Source organism: Heptranchias perlo, chromosome 7 (genome assembly GCF_035084215.1).
Source record: "Heptranchias perlo isolate sHepPer1 chromosome 7, sHepPer1.hap1, whole genome shotgun sequence".
Taxonomy (NCBI): Eukaryota; Metazoa; Chordata; class Chondrichthyes; order Hexanchiformes; family Hexanchidae; genus Heptranchias; species Heptranchias perlo.
Window position 1 is genome coordinate 16,923,656 of NC_090331.1, and position 12,166 is coordinate 16,935,821.

Consider the following 12,166-nt stretch of genomic DNA (forward strand, 5'->3'; position numbering starts at 1 on the left):
CTTCCCTCCATCATAAGGTCAGAAATGGGGATGTTCGCTGATGATTGCACAGTGTTCAGTTCCATTCGCAACCCCTCAAATAATGAAGCAGTCCGAGCCTGCATGCAGCAAGACCTGGACAACATCCAGGCTTGGGCTCAAAAGTGGCAAGTAACATTTGCGCCAGATAAGTGCCAGGCAATGACCATCTCCAACAAGAGAGAGTCTAACCACCTCCCCTTGACATTCAATGGCATTACCATCCATATAAATACTGTGGCTACGAGAGCAGGTCAGAGACTGGGTATTCTGCGGCGAGTGACTCACCTCCTGACTCCCCAAAGCCTTTCCACCATCGACAAGGCACAAGTCAGGAGTGTGATGGAATACTCTCCACTTGCTTGGATGAGTGCAGCTCCAACAACACTCAAGAAGCTCGACACCATCCAAGATAAAGCAGCCCACTTGATTCGCACCCCATCCACCACCCTAAACATTCACTCCCTTCACCACCGGCGCACAGCGGCTGCAGTGTGTACCATCCACAGGATGCACTGCAGCAACTCGCCAAGGCTTCTTCGACAGCACCTCCCAAACCCGCGACCTCTACCACCTAGAAAGACAAGAGCAGCAGGCACATGGGAACAACACCACCTGCACGTTCCCCTCCAAGTCACACACCATCCCAACTTGGAAATATATCGCCGTTCCTTCATCGTCGCTGGGTCAAAATCCTGGAACTCTCTTCCTAACAGCACTGTGGGAGAACCTTCACCATACGCAGTGCAGCAGTTCAAGAAGGTGGCTCACCACCACTTTCTCGAGGGCAATTAGGGATGGGCAATAAATGCCGGCCTCGCCAGCAACACCCACATCCCATGAACGAATTTTTAAAAAGCTGGCTACAAAACAGAGAGCAGGGGTTAAGGGTAGCTACTCAGACTGGCAAAAGGTGGGAAGTGGTGTCCCCAATTTCGGTCAACAATTTGGACTCGGGAATTGTACGTACAATTTCAAAATTTGCAGACAACACCAAATTGGCGGGTGTAGTTAATATAAAGGAAGAATGCGTTAAAATGCAAGAAGGCATTTAATAAACTTGCAGAATGGGCATGTAATTAGCAAATCAATTTCAATATTGATAAGTATGAGGTGGTGTATTTTGGTAGGAAGAATAAGGAGGCCACATATTGCCTGGATAATAAAATTCTAAATGGGGTAGAGGATCAGAGGGATCTGGGGGCACAGATACACAAATCACTAAAAGTAGCGACGCAGGTTAATAAGGTCTTAAAAAAAGTAAACAGCACTGGGGTTCATTTCTAGAGGGATAGAATTGAAAAGCAGAGAAGTTATGTTAAATGTGTATCGAACCCTGGTTAGACCACAGTTGGAGTACAGTGAACAGTTCTGGTCTCCATATTATAAAAAGGATATAGAGGCACCGGAGAAGGTGCAAAAAAGATTTACCCGGATGATACCAGAAGTGAGAGGTTATACCTATCAGAAAGATTGACCAGGCTGGGGCTCTTTTCTTTAGAAAAGAGAAGACTGAGGGGTGGCCCGATAGAGGTCTTTAAGATTATGACAGGGTTTGATGGGGTAAACGCAGAGAAGATGTTTCCACTTGCGGGGGAGACCAGAACTATGGTCCATTAATTAAAAGATAGTCACTAATAAATCCATTAGGGAATTCAGGAGAAACTTCTTTACCCAGAGTGTGGTGAGAATGTGGAACTCGCTACCACAAGGAGCAGTTGAGGCGACTAGATGCATTTAAGGGGAAGCTAGATAAACACACGAGGGCGAAAGGAATAGAAGGATATGCTGATAGGGAGGGAGGAGACTCCTGTGGAGCATAAACAACAGGATGGACCTGTTGGGCCAGATGGCCTGTACATTCTATGTAAGACTAGAAGAGATTTACTAGAATGGTGAGGGACTTCAGTTATATGGAGAGACTGGAGAAGCTGGGGTTGTTCTCCTTGGAACAGAAAAGTTAAGGGGGGTGTTCAAGATCATGAACGGTTTTGATAGAGTAAATAAGGAAAAACTGTTTCCAGAGGCAGTAGGTTCAGTAACCAGAGGATACAGATTTAAGGTGATCGGCAAAAGAGCCAGAGGTAACATAAGGAAACATTTTTTTATGCAGCTAGTTGTAATGATCTGGAATGCACTCCCTGAAAGGGGGGTGGAAACAGATTCAATAATAACTTTCAAAAGGGAATTGGATAAATACTCGAAGGGAAACAATTTACAGGGCTACGGGGAAAGAGCAGGGGAATGGGACTAAATGGATAGCTCTTTCAAAGAGTCGGCCTCCTCCTATGCGGTACCTACTATGATATATAAACTGACTTCATGTCGACGGATAATGTCACTGAGGGACAGCATGTAGATGAGGAATAAGAGAGGGCTGAAGGTGATACATTTGGGATACTCCTGAGTTGATTGTGCTGGGGTGAAAGGAGAAGCCATCACAAGAGGTGTGCTGGCTGCATCAGGTCAGATAGGAATGGACACAATGTCCATCCATGTTTAATCCATGGGATGCACCATAGAGAAGAGGCAGTTGAGGAAGATGAACTAGTCAACTCTGTTGAACACCACAGAGATGTTCATGAGAATAAGAAGGGATAGCACACTGGGTTCATGTTCACAAACAATGTAACTGGTGACTTTGACCAAGGTGGTCTTGGTGCTCTGTGAAGACCAGAAACCAAACTGAAAGGATTTCAACAGCGAATGACGGGAGAGGTGAGAGTGCAACTGGATGATGATGACATGTTCGAGAACTCTAGGCAGGAAAAAGAGATTAGAGGTGGGATAATGTTAGAGAGAATGGGGGGATCAAGGTTAGGTTTTGTGAGCAGGAGTGATAATGGCAGTTTTGAGGGGCAGGAGATTAGAGCCCAAGGAAAGGGAATTGTTGATATCCTGAAGCATTGGACCAAGGAGAGGACGTTGTGTGGTCAAGAGCACAGGAAGTGATACCATAGAAGAGATGAACCAGATGACAGGAGCAGCAGAAGAGCAGAGGACGAGTAGGAGAAGGGGGCATAGGGGGATCACAGATGGTTTACAGAGAGGATGAGGAGCTCGCATCCAGAGCAGCAACCTAAACGCGCGTGCAGGTGGTCACAATGAAACGGATTTGGGCAGCATATACAAATTGTGGAATAGTGCATACATGATTATATGAGTCTGTGATGTAGCACTTCAAAATCCAAACCCTGGTAGGTTGAAAAAGACCTGGTCTTGGGTAGTTGATGGTTGAAGGGAATTTGGATCCTATAGTTCCTGGCAGGCTGCCGACTGCGGCGTGGGTTTCTGGATGGTTGGCTGGTAGTTAGGGTCCAGAGCCCAGCTGATAGTATTGTTCCAGAGCCTGGTGGGCAGACAGTCAGTATCTGAGACCTGATTTTCAGCTGGGATTGGAGCCTGGTTGGTGGTCAGGTCCAAGCCTGGGTGGCAGTAGAAATTGTTGGTTGGTTCTGGATAAGTGTTCAGGGTCTGGGGTTTGGCTGGCAGATCCAGTTCGAGGGTTTGAATGGCTGGCTGATGTGCTCCAGATCCTGGCTGGTGGTGTCAGTGGTCTGGCTGGCTGGTGAGTTCCAAGTCTGAGCTTAATTGGTACGTTAAAATCTAAGATTAGCTTATGGTCAAAGTCACGCCCCACCCCCACCCCCCAAATCATATTTCCTTTCTTAAGAGTTCCTTTGCAACATCTGGTTCCTTCAAGAAAGAACTTTAAGTTATATAGCATCTTATACATCCTCAAGATGTCTCAAAGCACTTTCCAACCAATGGATTACTTTTGGACAGTCACAGTTATGTAGGTAAATGTGGCAGCCAATCTGCGCAAAGCAAGGTCCCACAAACAGCAAGTGAATGAACGATCAGATAATCTGTTTTAATAATGTTGGCTGAGGGAAGAATATTGACCATGACACCAGAAGAACTTCATGCTCTTCTTCAAGTAATGCCATGGGATCTTTTAAATCCACATGTGAAGATAGAAGGGGGCCTCAGTTTAACAACTCCTCCAGCAATGAGGCACTGCCTAAGTAATACACTGAAGTGTCAGCCTGATTTATGTGCTTAAATCTGTAGTGGTATTTAAATCCACAACCTTCTGGTTCAGAAGCAAGAGTGCTGAGACAAACAGCCAAAGTAACAGAGTCAAATTGACACAATAAACCCTGAGAGTGAAATATTGTTATTTCGGGAGCCCGGACAATAGAGCAAGAGCAGACCTGCGAGAGACCAGGGGCGGAGCATCGGAGCAGGTAAAAAAGGAGGCCCAGGGAGCGAGGAAAAAACATCAAGTGACGTCAGCACAAGGGATGGAGCTGATTGGTGTGTAGCTGATTGGTGAGTAGCTGGTGAGTGGTTTTTTTTTAACTACTTTATTTCTGTTAAGTTTAGTTAGTAATCTAATAAATAGAGGCATGGCAGGGCACCTCAATCCCGTTGAATGCACACCTTGTGCCATGTGAGAACTCCAGGAGGCTTCCCATGTCTTGGACAACCACAGGTGCAATAAGTGTCATCAGCTGGCGGAGCTTGAGCTCCGGATTTCAGAGGCTGAGACCTTAAGTGGATAGCATGTTTCTGGAGGTGATCACCCCACAACTTGAGAGTGCAAGCAGAGAGGGACTGGGTGTCCGCCAGACAAACAAGGAAGACAAGGCAGGTAGTGCAAGAGTTCCCTGAGGGCATCTAAATCTCAGTTCTGAATACTGATGAGGGAGAGGGTTCCCCTGAGGAGTGCAGCCAGAGCCAAGTCCACAGCACCATGGCTGGCTCAGCTGTACAGGAGAGGAGAAAGGTCAGGAGAACAATAGTGATAGGGGATTCAATAGTTAGGGGAACAGACAGGCGTTTCTGCGGCCGCAGATGTGAGTCCAAGATGGTATGTTGCCTCCCTGGTGCCAGAGTCAAGGATGTCACTGAGCAGTTGCAGAACATTCTGGAGGGGGAGGGTGAACAGCCAGAGGTCGTGGTCCATATTGGTACCAACGACATAGGTAGAAAGAGGGATGAGGTCCTGCAGGCAGATGTTAAGGAGTTAGGAAAGAGTTTAACAAGCAGATCCTCAAAGGTAGTAATCTCCGGATTACTTCCGGTGCCACGTGCTAGCATGTATAGAAATAGGACAATAAAGCAGATGAATGCGTGTGCAGGAGGGAGGGCTTTAGATTCCTGGGGCATTGGGACCAGTTCTGGGGAAGGTGGGACCTGTACAGGCCAGACGGGTTGCACCTCAACAGAGCCAATGGGACTAATGTCCTCGCGGGGAAGTTCACTAGTGCTATGGGAGGAGGGTTAAACTAATTTGGCAGGGGGATGGGCACCAGGATGTAGCATTGGAAAGAAGAATAAAGGTGCACAAAGGATTGGGAGAGAAAGATAGCACTAGAATGAGAAATAATACAGTATTAGGTGGGATCAGACTAAGAGAGAGTACAAGAAAGTCTAGAATTGGTTTACAGTGCATGTGTGTAAACACACAAAGCGTGGTAAACAAGGTTTAAATTCAAATTTAAATTGGAGGGTATGACATGATAGCTATTACTGAGACATGGCTGCAGGATGGTCAGGATTGGGAACTAAATATACCGGGTTATAAGGTCTACAGGAGAGATAGGGAAAATGGAAGAGGGGGAGGAGTATCCTTAATGATTAGAGATGAAATCACTTCAATGATAAAGGAGGATATAACGAGAGGTAAGCAGCCAACAGAGACCTTATGGGTTGAATTGAGAAATAGGAAAGGATCTAAGACTATTGTGGGAGATGTGTATAGGACCCCTGGCAGCTGCTCTGAAGTGCTAAATTGTATAAATGCAGAGATTAGACAAGCGTGTAAGAAAGGCATAGTGGTCTTAATGGGGGACTTTAACCTTCACATAGATTGGGAAAAGCAGACTAGCAAATGTCAGAAAGGTAGTGAATTTCTTGAGTGTGTCCGGGATAGTTTTCTGCAGCAGTATGTCCTGGAGGCCACAAGGGGGCAAGCCATACTAGATTTAGTAATGGGTAATGAACCAGATTTAGTTAACAGCTTAATTGTGCGTGAACATCTATCCAATAGCGATCATAACATGATTGAGTTCAATGTAGTGTTTGAAAGGGAAAAAAGTGAATCAGCTGCTAAGATTCTAGACTTCAGTAAGGCCGACTTCAATGAGATGAGACAGAGACTGTCCACAGTAAACTGGGCAAATCTGTTAATGGGTAAAACGACTGATGATCAGTGGGAAATGTTTAAAGAAACATTTAATGTGATACAGAATCGGTTTATACCCATGAGGGCCAAGAACTCTACTTGCCAAAAAAAAACAGCCATGGACAACTAAAGAGGTAAGGGACAGTATAAGACATAAGGAAAGGGCATACAAAAAGACAAAAAAATGGCACAGATCCTGGCGAATGGGAAAGATACAAAGATCAACAAAGGGTCACAAAACAGATAGTGAGAGCTACAAAAAGAGAGTATGAAAAGAAACTTGCAAGGGATATCAAAACCAATACGAACAACTTTTATAGTTATATTAGGAAAAAGAGGGTGGTCAGGAGCAGTGTTGGTCGTTAAAAACTGAAAGTAGGGATATTATCATTGACAATAGGGAAATGGCGGATATGTTGAACAATTACTTTGCGTCAGTATTTACAACAGAAAAAGAGGATAGCATGCCGGAAATCCCAAGAAAACTAATATTGAATCGGGGACAGGTGCTCAATAAAATTAACATAAGTAAAACAACAGTAATGAAGAAAATAATAGCACTAAAGAGTGACAAATCCCCAGAACCAGATGGTTTCCATCCCAGGGTTTTAAAGGAAGTAGGTGAGCACATTGCAAATGCCCTAACTATAATCTTTCAAAGTTCTCTAGATTCAGGAACTGTCCCTCTGGATTGGAAAATTGCACATGTTACTCTGCTTTTTAAGAAAGGAGAGAGAGGGAAACCAGAGAATTATAGACCAGTTAGCCTAACATCTGTTGTGAGGAAAATGCTGGTGTCTATAATTAAGGATAGGGTGACTGAACACCTCGAGAATGTTCAGTTAATCAGAGAGAGCCAGCATGGATTTGTGAAAGGTAGGTCGTGTCTGACAAACCTGATTGAATTTTTTGAAGAGGTGACTAAAGTAGTGGACAGGGGAATGTCAATGGATGTTATTTATATGGACTTCCAGAAGGCATTTGATAAGGTCCCACATAAGAGACTGTTAGCTAAGTTAGAAGCCCATGGAATCGAGGGAAAAGTACGGACTTGGTAAGGAAGTTGGCTGAGCGAAAGGCGACAGAGAGTAGGGATAATGGGTAAATACTCACATTGGCAGGATGTAACTAGTGGAATCCCGCAGGGATCTGTCTTGGGGCCTCAATTATTCACAGTATTTATTAACGACTTAGATGAAGGCATAGAAAGTCTCATATCTAAATTTGCCGATGACACAAAGATTGGTGGCATTGTAAGCAGTGGAGATGAAAACATAAAATTACAAAGCGATATTGATAGATTAGGTGAATGGGCAAAACTGTGACAAATGGAATTCAATGTAGACAAATGTGAGGTCATCCACTTTGGATCAAAAAAGGATAGAACAGGGTACTTTCTAAATAGTAAAAAGTTAAAAACATTGGATGTCCAAAGGTACTTAGGGGTTCAGGTACATAGATCATTGAAGTGTCATGAACAGGTGCAGAAAATAATCAAGAAGGCTAATGGAATGCTGGCCTTTATATCTAGAGGACTGGAGTACAAGGGGGCAGAAGTTATGCTGCAGTTATACAAAACCCTGATTAGACCGCATCTGGAGTACTGTGAGCAGTTCTGAGCACCGCACCTTCGGAAGGACATATTGGCCTTGGAGGGAGTGCAGCGTAGGTTTACTAGAATGATACCCGGACTTCGAGGGTTAAGTTACGAGGAGAGATTACACAAATTGGGGTTGTATTCTCTAGAGTTTCGACGGTTTAGGGGTGATCTGATCGAAATTTATAAGATATTAAGGGGAACAGATAGGGTGGATAGAGAGAAACTATTTCTGCTGGTTGGGGATTCTAGGAGTAGGGGGCACAGTCTAAAAATTAGAGCCAGACCTTTCAGGAGTGAGATTAGAAAACATTTTTACACACAAAGGGTGGTAGAAGTTTGGAACTCTCTTCCGCAAATGGCAATTGATACTAGCTCAATTGCTAAATTTAAATCTGAGATAGATAGCTTTTTGGCAACCAAAGGTATTAAGGGATATGGAGTTAGATCACAGATCAGCCATGATCTTATCAAATGGCGGAGCAGGCACGAGGGACTGAATGGCCTACTCCTGTTCCTATGTTCCTAAGGTTGGTGAGCTGCAGGCGCAAATAGCCACATGAGAATATGATGTTGTGGCGATAACGGAGACCTGGCTCAAAAAAGGGCAGGATTGGACAATAAATATTCCGGGATACAAGGTGTACAGGAAAGATAGAGAAGGAAAGAAAGGAGGGAGGGAGGTGGCAGTATTGATTAATGAGAATATTCCAATGCAGGAGAGAGAGGATGTCCTAGAGGGGTCAAGGACAGAATCTATTTGGTTAGAGTTAAACAATAGAGGTGCCATTACACTACTGGGTGTATTCTATAGGCCGCCAATTAGTGAAAAGGATATAGAGGAGCAAATTTGTAGGGAAATTACAGTGAGGTGCAAAAGCCATAGAGTAGTGATAATCGGGGACTTCAACTATCCTAATAGTCATGATGTGGAGATGCCGGTGATGGACTGGGGTTGACAATTGTAAACAATTTTACAACACCAAGTTATAGTCCAGCAATTTTATTTTAAATTCACAAGCTTTCGGAGATTTTCTCCTTCCTCAGGCAAACATTTGCCTGAGGAAGGAGAAAATCTCCGAAAGCTTGTGAATTTAAAATAAAATTGCTGGACTATAACTTGGTGTTGTAAAATTGTTTACAATTATCCTAATAGAGACTGGGATAGTAATATAAGGGGCAAAGAGGGGGAGGAATTTTTGAAGTGTGTTTAGGAGAACTTTCTTGACCAAAACGTTTCCAACCCAACGAGGAAGGAGGCATTGCTGGTTTGATATTTGGTTCTGGGGAATGAGACAGGCCAAGTGGAGCAAATGTCAGTGGGGGAACATTTAGGGAACAGCGATCATAGTATCATAGTGTTTGGAATAGCTATGGAAAAGGACATGGACCACTCTAAAGTAAAAATACTCAATTGGAGGAGGGCCAATTTCAGTGGGATGAGAACAGATCTGGCCTGGATAAATTGGAATCAAAGATTGGCAGGCAAAACTGTAATCAAACAATGGGCAGCCTTTAAGGAGGAGATAGATTGGGTACATTCTAGGTACATTCCCACAAGGGAGAAAGGTATGACAACTAAAGCCAGAACTCCCAGGATGATAAAAGAGAGAGAGAGTAAGATGAAGCAGAAAAAAGGGGTGTATGACAGGTGTCAGGTTGATAACACAAGCGAGAACCAGGCTGAATATAGAAAGTTCAGAGGGGAAGTGAAAAAGGAAATAAGAGGGACAAAGAGAGAGTATGAGAATAGACTGGCGGCCAACATAAAAGGGAATCCAAAAGTCTTCTATAGGCATGTAAATAGTAAGAGGAGGGGTGGGACCGATTATTGACCAAAAAGGAGATCTACTCATGGAGGCAGAGGGGATGGCCGAGGTACAAAATGAGTAAATTGCATCTGTCTTTACCAAGGAAGAAGATGCAGCCAGAGTCTCAGTAAAGGAAGTTATAGTTGAGATACTGGATGGGCTAAAAATTGATAAAAAGGAGGTACTAGAAAGGCTAGCTGTACTTAAAGTAGATAAGTTACCTGGTCCAGATGGGATGCATCCTAGGTTGCTGAGGGAAGTAAGGGTGGAAATTGTGGAGGTACCAGCCATAATCTTCCAAACATCCTGAGATACGGGGGTGGTGCCAGAGGACTGGAGAATTGCAAATGTTACACCCTTTTTCAAAAGAGGTTGTAAGGATGAACCCAGCAACTACAGGCCAGTCAATTTAACCTCAGTGGTGAGGAAACTTTTAGAAACGGTAGTCCATGACAGAATTAGCAGTCACTTGGACAAGTGTGGATTGATTAGGGAAAGCCACCACGGATTTGTTAAAGGCAAATCGTGTTTAACTAACTTAGAGCTTCTTGATGAGGTAAAAGAGAGGGTAGATGAGGGCATTGCATTTGATGTGGTGTATATGGACTTTCGAAAGGCATTTGATAAAGTGCCGTATAATAGGCTGATCATCAAAATTGCAGCCTATGGAATAAAAGGGGCAATGGCAGCATGGATACAGAACTGGCTAGGTAATGGGAAACAGAGAGTAATGGTGAACGGTTGTTTTTCGGACTGGAGGGAGGTGTACAGTGGTGTTCCCCAGGCATTGGTACTAGGACCACTGCTTTTCTTGTTATATATTAATGACTTGGGTATACAGGGCACAATTTCAAAATTTGCAGATGACACAAAACTTAGAAGTGTAGTAAACAGTGAGGAGGATAGTGATAGACTTCAAGAGGATATAGACAGGCTGGTGCAATGGACGGACATGTGGCAGATGAAATTTATCACAGAAAAATGCGAAGTGATACATTACGGTAGGAAGAATGAGGAGAGACAAAATAAACTAAACAGCACAATTCTAAAAGGGGTACAAGAACAGAGATCTGGTGGTATATGTGCACAAATTGTTGAATGTGGCAGGGAAGATTGAGAAAGCGGTTAAGAAGCATATGGGATCCTGGGCTTTATAAATAGAGGCATAGAGTACAAAAGCAAGGAAGTCATGATGAACCTTTATAAAACACTGGTTCGGCCACAACTGGAGTATTGTGTCCAGTTCTGGGCACTGCACTTTAGGAAAGGTGTGAGGCCTTAGAGAGAGTGCAGAAGAGATTTACTGAAATGATTCCAGGAATGAGGGACTTTAATTATGTGAATAGACTGGAGAAGCTGGGTTTGTTCTCCTTGGAACAAAGAAGGTTGAGAGGAGATTTGATAGGGGTATTCAAAATCATGAATGGTCTAGGCAGAGTAGATAGAGAGAAACTGTTCCACTGACGGAAGGGTTAAGAACCAGAGGACATAGATTTAAGGTGATTGGCAAAAGAACCAAAGGTGACATGAGGAAAAACTTTTACGCAGCGAGTGGTTAGGATCTGGAATGCACTGCCAGGGTGGGTGGTGGAGGCAGATTCAATCGTGGATTGCTCTTGCATAGAGCCGGCACGGACTCGATGGGCCGGATGGCCTCCTTCTGCACTGTAACCTTTCTATGATTCTATCTCAATCCTGAGGTGTGTTATGCCCGGGAACAAACTCATTTGTGTGCAACCTGTATAATCTGGAGACATTTAATGATTTCTTCTAAATGTCTCATTACTGTTTCCATTTTGTTTTTCTGTAATTAATGGTGTTGCAGACAGCCAATAGCATGCTGCAACTTGTGTACAATGTAATTTGTCTTTCATGATTGATAGTAAGGACTGTAACAACTGTTGCAATATTGTAATATTTTAACACAGTAGAAATAAAGAAAGAAGACTTACATTTATATCGTGTCTTTCACAAACTCAGGATGTCTCAAAGTGCTTCACAGCCAATATTTTTGAAATATAATCACTTGTTTTGTAGGCAAAGGGAGTACAGATACACAAATATATTCACAATGATTAGTATCTACGATTTCATCATTTGTTGCATTGAAACAATATTCAAACACATGATCTGCTGCCGAGTTCTTAATATGCAAGCAGATGGGTGTCTCCTGTAGATTTTAATTGCATTACAATTGTGATAATAAGACAGCGTAAAGACAATGTGATAAAATCATAAACCATTTTGTTGATTAAATTCTATAAGTTATGGTAATGTTATCAGCTATACATATATTGCGTGTTAGAATTTGATGCAAGTCATTTATTTTTAACGTGTGCATGCAATCCTTGTTTATAACTCAACTAACAGTATAATTAAGCATTTGGTCAATGCTGCTCTTTAAAAGTCATTTGTCAATGATTATCTTTGATTATGGTCATTATTTTCTTGCAAATATTTGGACACATCAGCTGCCATATGTGCAATTCAATGTTTGTCATAAAAGCACCTCTGTAGAGTCAACACTACCACTGAAATTTTACACCA